The following is a 12,632-nucleotide window of genomic DNA, read 5'->3' as shown; positions in this document are numbered from 1 at the left end:
TAATGGGGTGCCTTGTGCTCTGGGTTTGGGAGCTAGTGGAAAGAATTAGGAATGGTGGAGACTATGGGAAAGGCTACCACTTGTTTAGGCTCATCACTATTTTCTCTTGTCTGAGTGGTGGCTCCAGCTGTCACACGAAACCTTGTAGGGGGACAACTCTTTTGAGCCAATATGCCCCTGAGCCCTTCAGAGGATGGTGTGGGATTTAATCGCTCAGACAGCCAACTTTACACAGAGTGGTCCTACACTTAAGGTCTGGTCTTATTTTACTGATGGCTTTAGCTCTCTTAGTGACTTTCAGAATATAAGAACAAATTTGGTACAATTTGTTCTGTAAATGGACATTTAATTGTGAGTAGTATTTGGCCAATTTTCCAATTCTTTTCAGTATTTAAGTAAAGCTAATTAGAAATTTTATTTATAACTGTCTAGCCTGGGACCTACAGTTATATTACCTATATTACCACAGCCTTACAGGAGCTGATCAACTTTTTCTCTAAAGAGCAAGATGGTAAACAGACTTTGGGTGAGCCATACAGACCATATATACCATTCGAGTATGGTAGTGTGGAAGCAACCATTGGAAATGGAATGAATAAACTTGCCAGTGCTCCAGTAAGATTTTATTTATGAATTCAGGTGGTGGATTGGATTTGGCCCATGGGTCATCAATAACCCTACTCTAAAATGTATTTATTTTTCTACCCTTTTCTCTGCACCACAAGCTCACAACACATACCCTCAATGACTTTGTTTAGGAAGCAAGATAGCCTGGTGGTTGAGGAAGGCTTAGATTGGGACAAGACTCTTCTGTGTACTCCTATCCAATGTTCTGTGAATCATACAGTGGATAAAAAATATGCATGACCTTCAGGATTCATTGGAATAAAGGAGACTCACATGTCACATGCCTGATACATGTTAAATACTCATTACACATTTATTTGCAACTCTAATCACCATTGTACTACCCAATATGCCATAAAACTAGAATTACAGTCTCTCCTTCCTTGCTCACACTCACACTCACACTCACAGAACAGCTTTCTTACTCCCCCCAGAAGCCTGGGTTGAGCAGACATAATTTCCTCAGGTGCAGTGTGTGGCTTTTCTTGGCTTTCTGGCCTGCTAGGCTCCTCTGAGTCTTGGGTGTGGAGAAAATCAAGCAGCCTCTTCCAGGAATTCAGTGAAAAAGAATTTCTAGGCAGAATGCCTAAAAGCTACACTATGTTCTTAGAAAGCAGCTGTTGTATCTGTTAAGAGTTGACTATGTGAGACCATTGGCAGGAGCTGTTTTTTGAGGACTGACTCTGAGACACGGGGCTCCAAAGGCTTTAGGTGACACCACCACCATCACCTCCATGGCCAAGGACCCACACCACTCCAAGACAAAATCCTGGGAGCATGGTGTGCTACAGATATTTGACAACTGTTCTGATAACACCTTTACCCGCTCACTGCAACCTGGGGTCCCATTAGTGCTACCCCGTCCAAGACAAAGGACAGTGGAAGATGGACAGAAGAGGATAAAACATCAGCAGGTGACTCGGGCTTCCTTCCATGGCTGTGTCACAAAAGGACCCTGTGCTAGCCAAGCTGACTTCCATTCCTGCTGTTGGTATGAGACCTCCACCAAGCTTGCTATCTTGGGGTCTTTGAAAGTTAGAGCTGACATAGTCTTTGAAAATACCTTAGTCTAACTCATATTTTCTACCATAGCAGGCTGAGTGACGTCCAGAGAGAATATGGCAGTTGTCTAAAACTATGCAGATCTCATGCTAAAGTTGGGTTTTCTGAATTTCCCATTTTGGGGCTACAGTCACAGTGAGATATATAAATTTCCATTTGACAGTCTTCCAAGGCTTTAAGTATTAAATAACTTAAAAGGAATATTTCTCCTCTCTTACATTATTACCCAAATTATCAGCCAGTTCCCACAATATATGTATGTGTGTGTGTGTGTGTATATATATATATACATATATACATAATATATATATATATATATTACAGACATATATAGGTACACATGCTTATTTATAATTTAAACATTCATTCATCTATTATTTATCCATTCACAAATGTTGAGTGCCTTTTTTGTTTTAAGTGCTATAATTAGGATTTGTGTAGTGTGTGCGTGTGTGTGTAATTATGTGTGTGCATGATATATGCTTGTGGATTGGGGAGGTTATGGTACAGCAAACAATTCAGTTTTGGTCCTTATGAACTTATAGTTTCATGGTTTCTGTGGGTCAGAAACTGGAAATAGCTAGATAGATATCATTTGTGGTCTACCACTAGATTGCAGGCTGATGTTGGCTACAGCTTCATTCTTCTGAAGGCCTAACTGGGCTGAACATCTACCCTTGGGCTGAAAGATCTACTTCCAAGTTGATACTCTCAAGGCACTGGCAAGTTGGTGCTGGCTCTTGGCCAGAGGCCTAGTGTTTCTCCATGAGGATGTTTAAGCATCCTCATGGCCTTAGTGGTTGGCTCTTCCCAGAGTGAGTAATTCATGAACCCATGCCAGAAGCTGCAATGCCTTTTATGACCTAACCTTGCCTGTCACACATCTTTACTTCTGCCATATTTAATAGCCAGCCATGAGTAAATGTGGGAGATGATTCACAAAAGCATGAATATCCGTAGGTAAGGATCATTGGCAGCCATATTGTAGAATGGCCTCCATATAATCCATATAATAAGTGGGAAACATTGGATAATTATCATTCTGTGTGATAGATAACATAAAATAGGAAGAATAGAGCTTAAGAGAGCAAAAGATAAGTATAAATAACCTCTGGAGTTGGGGGAGGGTGACATTTGTGGTTCTGTTAAAGAGTTTTTGGAGAAAATGGAATTTTACACTCCGTGACTGTGGAATAGGAAATGGACAGGCTTGGGAGTGAGCGTGTGGGAAGAGTGTTCCAGGCAGAAGGAAGAACATTCTTTAGGTTCAGCTTGAATGCCACTCCCTCCAAAACTCTAGTCCCAGGAGATGTAGGATGAAAAAGAAGCTTGTACTTAAATAAGTTGGGAAAATGCAATATACTTCAGTTCCTGTGAAAGATTTAGAGTTCCCACTGATAGACTCCAGGTTTGAGAAATTTTGCACTAAAGATACCTTTTAACAATTCTACTCTCAACTTATTTGAATGTGGGAACATGCAATGTTCTGTGGAGTACATTTTGGAGAAAGCTGTACTAGACTAGACACAATTTGGTTGCCACCAAAACCTTCTCAATAATTTAGAGGACAAGGAAAGAAGCCATGCTGTTTCCCTACCTGAAGAGTAAGGAGCAGAGAATTCATTTATTTACCCACTTTATTAGTGAAAAGCCTTTTGACTGTAAGAGATGAAATATGATTCAGAAAGTCTTTGGCCAAAAACTGGAAATTATTAGTTCATATAAAGAAAAGATTAAGGGTAGATGTTCAGGCTTACCTGGATCCAGGTACTCAACTCAGATCATCAGAAATCTGCATTGACCTTATTCTCAGCCAAATTCTTCCCAGCTGATGACTGGCAGGCCCACCAGTAACTTCAATTTATCATATGTCCAGCAGAGTAACCATGAACAAAAATGATATCTGTTTGTTTCAGCAAAAGGCTGATGATGGACATTGATTGGCTTGGTGTAGGTTATAGGCAAAGAGTATACTTTGTTACACATTAGCTTGATCTGGGGCAGGTGACATTTTTTGGAGCCAAGGGATTGAGGGTAGTAGCCCTATCGAAAACCACATGGATTTAGAGAGAGAGAAGGAGTCATTCTCTCGACCATTGTAGAGGGGAATTCTTGGACAAAGGTATCCAGGTAAGTAAAAAAAAAAAAAAAAAAAAAAAAAAATATATATATATATATATATATATATATATATATGTCCATTCCTACCTTCATATATTAATTGATCATTTGTTAAGTTTCTTGGCTATTTACAGAGAATACAGTGATTGTTAATCCCTCCCTTCAAAGGACATGGAATCATGGATATCAAAGGGTCACCAGTCTGGGTCAGTAGCTGATGGCTTTATTTCTGTATCCAGTTTTCCAATTCAAGAGTTCCAATGTATGCCTTAGAGAAGCTTCAAATGACCACCTGACTGTCTTATAGACAAAAATGGTAAAGGGATTTCTTACAGGTGCCAAAGGTCTGTAATTATAATGCTGTTCTAACAAAGGCTGTGCCAAGGCAGAGAGGATAAGTCATTCATTCTACCCCAGTGGTTCTCAACTGTCTTTAGCTATCATAATAATTTAGGGAGATTAAAAAATACAAATGGCAGAGGCCTAACTTTATGGATTTTTATTTAATTGGCCTGGAGTGGGGCCAACTGGACATCGGTCTTTTTAAAAGTCTCCCAGCCTATTGTGATATGCAGCCAGGACAGAGCACCATTGCTCTAAATAGATCATCAGCTGCTTGAGAGCTGCTTTAAGGTGTACTCTGCTCATCATTGGCTCCTTAGCACCAAACATATTGCCTAGCATATGGTAAGTGCCCAAGAATTACTTTTTTTTTTAAGAATTACTTTTTGAATGAATGAATGAAAGACTTCTATGAGCAAGAATCAAAATATTGGTTTTCCCTTTCCTCATGCATCCTGGACATCTTGAAAATCAAGGGACATGTCTTCTTTGAAGGGAGTACCATATCTTCAAAGTGCACTGTGCAGGAATCTTGTGAATTTTCACAGCATTGTGGTGAAGAAGGCTTTTTCCCTTTCCCCACTTAACTAACAGGGCACTCAATCAGAGAGCACACAAATGATTTGCCTCAGGGCCTCTGAGAGGAATAATGATAGGTTTGTGGGGTCTCTGATGCAATTACAAGTAAGCTGATGGAAAGAGATTAAGGCTGCAATTTGGAAACATAAAAGGTTAATATAGGGTAGATGCTTTGGACCTGAATTTGATTTCTGGGACAGCTGACCACCACTAGATTCACATTACTTCCAATTCAGAAGTATTATTTGTGTTGATGCTGCCGGAGGCTCCTGTCAGGCCCTGTCAGCTGCCCCTGACCAAGCTGTTCCTCAGAAACATTCAGTGAGATGTAGGTTATTCCAATTCTTCCTAGATTGGCAGAAGCCACTGTATCGACGGTCCTGGTTTCATGAACTATTGGGTTTAGAAATAGTTTTTTTTTGTATTAGTCTTGAGAGAATGGCTATGAAACCCAAGAGCAATTGCCTCAGCAAAAGCTGCTGGTCTCCAAGCACTGAGGGGAAGGATGCTTCTAGTAGCCCTTCTCTGCTGCATCACTTTGGTTCTTGGTGATTGTTCTTGGTCCTAAGGGCTCTGGCCCAGACTTCCTGGTTTGTACCCTAGCCCTGTTCCTAGCTATGTGACCTTTGTCAGCTCACTACCTTTCTGAGTCTCTGTTTTCTTATCTGTCAAATGGGACAAAATAGCACCTACCTTATAGGATTGCTATGAAGGTTAAATAAATATTTCTACACACACACACACACACACACACACACACACACACACACACGGATATTCTCTCCTAAGATATACATATGTCTTCAAAGAGCACTAAGCACATTGTAGGTGTCCAGGAAATCTTAGCTATGTTACATGTTGATTTTTGTACATGACTACCCACCATTGACAACCTGCCCTGATGGAGCTCAATCCTGTTCTCCACTCCCTGCCATGTCTAGAAAAATCTCCCTTGGCTAACTTGGTCCACATCTACAGTCCCTGTTATCTTGGCTGCAGGGCCAGGCAGTGTTTGTGAAGGAAGGCCCCTGGAGCTGGCGAACAGACATAGCCACTTTTGGTAGCTCTGCTGTGCTCCATATTTACATAGAAAAAGGACTTTATTTATTTATTTGAGAGAGAGAGATAGAGATAGAGAGAGAGAGAGAGCGCACATGAGTGGGGGGAAGGGCAGAGGGAGAGGGAGAAGCGGACTCCCCACAGAGCAGGGAGCCCAATGCAGGGCTTGATCCCAGGACCCTGAGATCATGACCTGAGCTGAAGGCAGATACTTAACCAACTGAACCACTAGGCACCCTTTTTGTCCATCCTTTTTAAACTGAGGTTACATGTGCTTCTCCAGGGGAAACATTTCTTGGGTGTGATGACTGGATTGGACCTTGATCACATGTGCCATGCCCCTTGCCCTCCCAGGGATGTAGTCTCTAACCAAGCACTTCCTCCTGCTTCTGCATTTTTCCATCAGCCCCTTTTCAGCTAATTATCTCCCATTTGCTTCTGCTTCCCCTTTATTTCTGGTGCTTTACCCACAGTAGTGCTTGAAGAATTGCTTTTAAGTGCCCGTCTTCATGGTCAGACCATAAGTTCCATGAAGGCAGGGCCATGCCTGTCTTTTAAGGTTCTTATTTCCCTTGCTAAGCTCAGTGCATGGCACATGAACTATATAATTCATATTTATTCATCTTTTGATGGAGCTTTGCTCAACCCCGACTATGCACTGGGTGCCGATATATGGTCAGAAGGAAGGAAGTACAAGAAAAGTTAAAATTAGAGACTTGAAGTCATATGTTACTAAAAGTTCTCGCAATAATTCTAATTGGGTTTCATAGATCCCTACTGAGTTAGGGATCTACTGGAAGTAGTAATGACCCCCAAAATTTTTCTTCTTCCCCTGAATGTCCTCAATATTGAAAGGTTTGATCACCCAGATAGAGTCCAAAGCTTGAACAAGTCGTGAGGAATTTTTTGTTCAATCTAGATCCACAAAGTCTCATCTCATTGAAGGATCCTTGTTTCTTTCTGACCCATTCCCAGCTTCTGGTCCTCACTCTCATAATCTACATTGAGCATATGTTTGTTCCTCCATCTTGATCTGATTACCATCATTAGCTTGTGTGTATTCCAGTCTTGGACCCTAAGACTCTGAGGTTGGCTTCCATTCCTAGCGTATCACTAGTGGCTACATGTTCAAATCCATTCCTCCAGAGAGGCTTGACACCTGGTTTACAGAAGAAATCATGAGAAGATGGCTATTTAATTCACAGGAATGTACCTGGTCCTTGGGAGTTTTTAAGATCTCTTCCATTGAGGTTCTATATCAGAAGAGTAAAAAGTAAATAACGTGTGTCACCTCAGCATATCATTTATACCAAACACTCAATGAAAATCCATTTTAAAGTGATATAATAGTTTAGAACTGTAAAAGCCTTACACTTTTTTTTTTCCTCTCTTGGTCTATGTGTATGTGTAGTAGGCATTTATAGTCCCATGTCATGGATGAGGAAGACTGAATCTCAGAGATGTTAACTGATTTTGTCAAGGTAAGTAAGAAGTGATGATAGGTCAGCAGATGAACATAGATCTTCTGTTTCCAAAAAGAGGGAAAGAGATTTTGGGAGGGGACAGAATGACCCACTCTATGATGTTCTTAAAATGTAAGAGTGTTTTTAAAATATTGTATAGTTTTCGAAGAATTGATACCACATAATACCACATCTAAAAGTGGGGCAAAGTCTGTAATAGCCTGAGGCCTAGGAGACTGGCTCACAGAAAAAATTTTCTTGTTCTTCTTTAATTATGTCATTACAAAAAAAAAAAAAGGATAAGCATATATTATTACACTTTTACCTATACTGGCAATTAAGATCGTAATCTGGATGACTACTAGAGCTTGTAATGAGATTATACTCTCCTATTAAAAGCATGATCCAGTGGTGGAATAAAGAACGTTTCAGTTCTATTTAGTATGCTGTCGATCTTTGGGGGAGGCCCTCAAAGACACTGAAAGACATCTTTAGCGAGGAAGAGCCGCATCAGAATGTCAGGGTGCTTTGCAAGGTCCAAAGCATTTAGAATTAAAATGTTGCTTTTTGGTATTTTGTATTCCCCCTCCTCCCCCACTCCCACCCCAATCCTGTTGTTCTGGGTTTGGGCATATTTACTGTCTATTTTTCCTTTCCGTTTTCGTTAGTATATTCCTGAAAGGAAGTGCTGTAACTTCTACAAATAATCACCAGAATCAGGAGAGAAATGTGCTCCCCTCTGATGCATTACAAGGTGCTTGGTAAGTACCCTAAGTACCATTATGACAGAAGATACCTTCATTGTTGTTATTTGTTGGGGAACATCATCAAAAAGGCTGATTGACTGGTGAGCTGGCCCAGGGGGCCCAGAGGCTCCTCACCCCCTCCCTTGTCCTTGGAAAGTGAGTTCCCCTGGCCTTTCCCACTTTCAGCTCCCAGAGGCGTCTCCGAGGTCACAGCCTTGGGATAGTGGTGTGGTATTGAGAACACCTGCATGGTGTACGTGACTGCGCCCTGTGCCCAGTTAGGGCCTTTGCTATTATTAAATCTGCCCCTTACCAGCCTCAAGTGGCCTGCCACTTCCAGCTTCCAGTCTCTCTCTGCCCTCTGACGGAGGTTGGGATCAGATTATACCTGGGAAGCTCTTGGTAGCATTAAGGACCAACACTATTGTCCAGGTTTATTTTAATCTTTACAGCATGTCAAATATTATTTTTAAATTTTTTTTAACCTAAAAGTGTCTAATTGTTATCAAAATACACTGGTTTCAAAGCTTCATTGACATTGATCTTTTGTCGGGAGCCACTTCTCATTTTATACTTGGATTTTCTATACAATGTCCACAGAAAGGATTCTTTGGGGTGCGGGGAACAAGTGACAACAAGCCTGTCTTAAACTGGCTGGCTAAAAGCAAAAAGGTATTTTTCTTTTTGAGTCTCTAAAAAGATGCAACCAGTCTGAGGAACAGCTACATACAGGTCTGTCTTTGGGTTTCTCTCTCTTCCACTCCCTATACTCATTCCTCTTCCTTTCTCTCAACCTCTGTTACTCTTTCTTTGAATCTGACTCTTTTCTTTCCTTCCTCCCTTTTTGCCTTTCTCTTTCTTTCTCTTTCCCTCTTAATCTCTCTCTTTCCTTCTGTCTTGGTCTCTCCTCTTTGTCTCCTGAATCTCTATCTCTGTCTCTCTCCTTCTCCACTTGGCTTTCCTGTGTATTGTCTTCATTCCTAAATCTCTTTCCCTAGCTCGTGGCTGGCTGGCCCTCCTCTCCAGGCTTTCTGTCTATCACCATAGGTGCTCTGCTCAGAGAGCCAAACTTCCCTATGACTCCTGCAAAAACTCAGATGGGGGTGGGGGATCCTTATTTGCCTGGCTTTGATTACATGCTCTCTTTATAGCCATTCTATGAGACGCTTCACCATACAGACTTGGGCCACCAGACCAGCCTGGGAGCAACAGAGCGGAACCAGTTTCACCCGACTCCCATGGACTCAGAGGGGAAAGGAGTGGTTCTTCAAAGACAGTTGGGATGTTACCAGAAGTGAGATGAGAGGCAGGCAGTCTGCATCTATAGATGGCCTCTAAAGTAGCTGTATCTGACATCTCCCCAGTTACAGTCTTGAAGAGAAGCTCCCTGCCTCTTGCCGACACTTGTGTTAATTTTTGAATAGCCATGGATCCCTGAAAATTCTTCATGTCATTCAAGCAGAATTTTTGTGAACTTTCAACCCCGGTTCCAGTTTTAACCTTTGGTATCACACACAACAAACCCAGCTTTTTTTTTTTTTTTTTTCCATAGAATACAGTCTTTGATATATGGAAACAATAGGTCTGCCTCCATGAAGACTTCTTCCCAAGCCAAAGTTCCCTTGTTTTCTTAATGTTTTCTCAAATTTTAAACTAGAGTTTTCCTAATGTCTTTCTTTACCCATATTCTGTTGTATTTATTCGATCACCAAGTTCTCATGACTCTGCCTTCTAAGTAGCTCTCCATGTATATCTTTCTTTTCCCTTTAGGCATTGTTTTTATTTATATAGTCTGAAATCAGCTGTCTGCAAACAGCCTTAATCCTGAGATGTACCCTAGACATTCTAGTGGGGAGTGGATAAATCTATGACTCTTATTTTATAACTACTTGACTGTTATAATTTTGACTGTTTGTAATATAATTTTAGAGGTAACCAAAATTTTTCGACTTCCTAAAGAAGCCAGATCTGACTTTTGTAATTAATTTCTTTTTTTAATTTGAGTATAGTTGACACACAACATCAAAGCATTTTTTTTTTGTTTTGTTTCTCCCATCCTCTCTTTATCCAAGTTTGTGTACATACAGAGTTTACATTTGATTTCTGTCTTTCCCAAACTTGTCAGTATCTCTGGAATATTGGTGTCTCAATGAATTTTAATCTTCAGTCTGTTTAGTTGGGCAGAACAGGAAGTCACCAAGGACCCAATATGTGCTGGGTTCTGTCCATGAGAAATCAGGGAGTCAGGGAAGAGAATTTTTATCTATTTTATTTCCAAGTTGTACATAAAACCTTACATTGTCATCTTGCCAACAATCTCCTATAATGTTCATCAAACATGTACTCAAATTCCCTGGATGAGAATAAGGGATTGAGGTCTGGGATTTGGTCAGTTTTGGGAATACAAAGATGTGTGAGGCTTTATCTTTTCCCTCAAGGACCTCACAGTTCAATAACAGAGACATATTAGCAGATGAATCTCAATACAGTTACTGCTATGACAACATCAACTTATAATAACTTATGAATCTCAATACAGTTACTTCTATGACAGCAGTATGCATCAACTTCTGATAACTCAGCAAAAAGGACACCTAACCCAGCCTGGGGTGTTAAGAAGGCTGCTTGATGACCGTGCTATTTGGACTGAGTCTTGGCAAGGTGGAGAAGGAGAAAGAGGAGATTTTGGAGAGAAAAAATGTGTAATCAAAGACATGGAGGAATGAGATGCAGAAGACAATTAGCACTTCTTGGTCTCTTGAAAACTTGAACAGAAGCTTAGGTCAAAGACGGGTCATTACCTGGTTCATCAGTGCCCCTGGGGAATTCAGATCCTTTCGTCTATGCATGTCCTAAGGGAGCACACTCTCATTACTCTTTAGAGGGTTCAAGATTCTCAGAAACTTTATTTTCTCTTTTTGTTCATCAGGTTCAGCCAGAAATTATTGAACATCTTCTATAAGCCAGGCACTTTGCTAGCTCTTCCACATTCATCATCTTATTAGACTCTTATAACAACTCTTTGAGTTATACCTTGGGTTAGAGATAGCTCGGTATCCCCCAGCTTCCACCCCCCCCCCCCACTATTTATATAGTGGTAAAACTCCCCATCCTAGACACATAGCTGTCCAGACCAATACTAAAATTTCCAACCTTCCTTGCAGATATATATGGCCATATGACTAAATTCTGGCCAATGGGATGTAAGCTGGGGTGTCACTTGGAAGCTTCCAGAAACTTTCCTCAACAGAGACCTGGTATAGATGGTTTGTTCCTCCTATGAATTTTATTTCTGTTGGCTTGAATGTATGAAGGCTGATGTTAGAGCAGCTTTCTTAGACTTGGAGGTGATCTTGGAAGTAGAAACCCCTCTCATGGAGGGAAAACAACAGGAGGTGCCTATGGTCTGAAATCTCTGTAGAGCAGAGCTGCCAAAGTCCTTGACTGTCTACCTCTGGATCTTTTACAAGTTGAAGAAATAAAATTCTACCTTGTTGAGACCACTGTTATTTTTGTGTCTCTGTTATTTTCAGTTCAATGAATTATCTCTATTTTACAGATAAGAAAAGTGAGAAAAATGAAGTATATAGCAAATGTTGGGGATGGAGGCATTGGATTTTTAAGACCAAGGTTTTTGTTCAGACTATTTCACTTGCTGCTATTTTTTTTCCCTCCCTATTCTGCTTTAATTAAATTACGATTGCCTGGGGCTGGCCCTAAACACAGTTTGACCCAGAAGCCTTTTAATGTCGATGTGACTTAACTCTAATTTTCAGGAAATAGCTCTTGGGTTTCTTTACTTCAGAAATCCAGGAGCTGAAAGATTCGTAGGGCAATAGGGTAAAGAATGTTCATTAGGCACTGTGACAGCAAATTTTGTTATCTTCACAATGTAGTACAACCTATTGTTTATCCAATAATCTTTTAATTAATTGGCAATTAAAGTTGGTAAGGATTTGAAGATGCCCATTAATAAAGCTGGGCAAATTACTCTCATGGTCTGAGGAAAGAAGAATTTTAGTTATCTCTCTCTCTCTCTCTAAGTCAAAACCAGTTACCTTTCTTATAATTTATTATTCATTTTTGCCAGTATCACTCAATGTGTCAAATGACCTGGGAAAAGAGCATGAAACCCATGTTTTCATCTGAGCTATGTTATAAACTTCCTCTGTGACTTTGAATAGTATGCTAATCTTAATTACTAGTTAGGATGACACTCAAAATAACCGGGTAGTCAGGAGAGGTAAATTATTTTAACCCATCATAAGACAGAATCATATATGGGTAGAATAACAAGGACCTATGAGTTTGCTTTTGCTCATGTCCTCATTTTAGAGGGAAAAGAAGCAGAAAGAAAAACCAGAGTGAGTGTCAAATATTTCAATGGGCTGGCCACTCAAATTGTCCTGTATTTTAGTTAAACTAAATAGACATGACTCTGTTTTCCACCTTATTTAAACAAACTCTGAAATGCATTCTCCACAAGCTAATGAAGGCAATGCACGGTAACAAATGTATTAAAGTGTGTTTCATGAGATGTCAGCAGGTGTCCTTATGCAAAGTGTGTTGACTACAGCACACATCCTTCCTCTCAACTCTCTTTGATCAGCAAGGTGGATTGTAATCCAATTAG

General features: G+C 40.4%; 1 long non-coding RNA gene across 2 annotated transcripts; it reads left to right on the top strand.

Annotated features, from left to right (window-relative positions):
• Window positions 1-2,585: 2,585 nt before the first annotated feature.
• On the top strand, window positions 2,586-11,473 carry LOC112662467 (uncharacterized). 2 transcript variants are annotated; one of them, XR_003138600.3, is made up of 5 exons: window positions 2,586-2,649; window positions 3,945-4,016; window positions 7,202-7,271; window positions 7,922-8,014; window positions 9,151-11,473. It is a non-coding gene; the product is annotated as an uncharacterized LOC112662467 (long non-coding RNA). The 2 variants fall into 2 exon arrangements; XR_003138601.3 differs by lacking the exon at window positions 3,945-4,016 and having other exon boundaries at window positions 2,591-2,649.
• The last annotated feature ends 1,159 nt before the right edge of the window (window positions 11,474-12,632 follow it).

Source organism: Canis lupus, chromosome 13, assembly GCF_003254725.2.
Source record: "Canis lupus dingo isolate Sandy chromosome 13, ASM325472v2, whole genome shotgun sequence".
Lineage (NCBI taxonomy): Eukaryota > Metazoa > Chordata > Mammalia > Carnivora > Canidae > Canis > Canis lupus.
The sequence above is the reverse complement of the archived record's forward strand: the minus strand, read 5'-3'. Positions and strand labels throughout refer to the sequence as shown.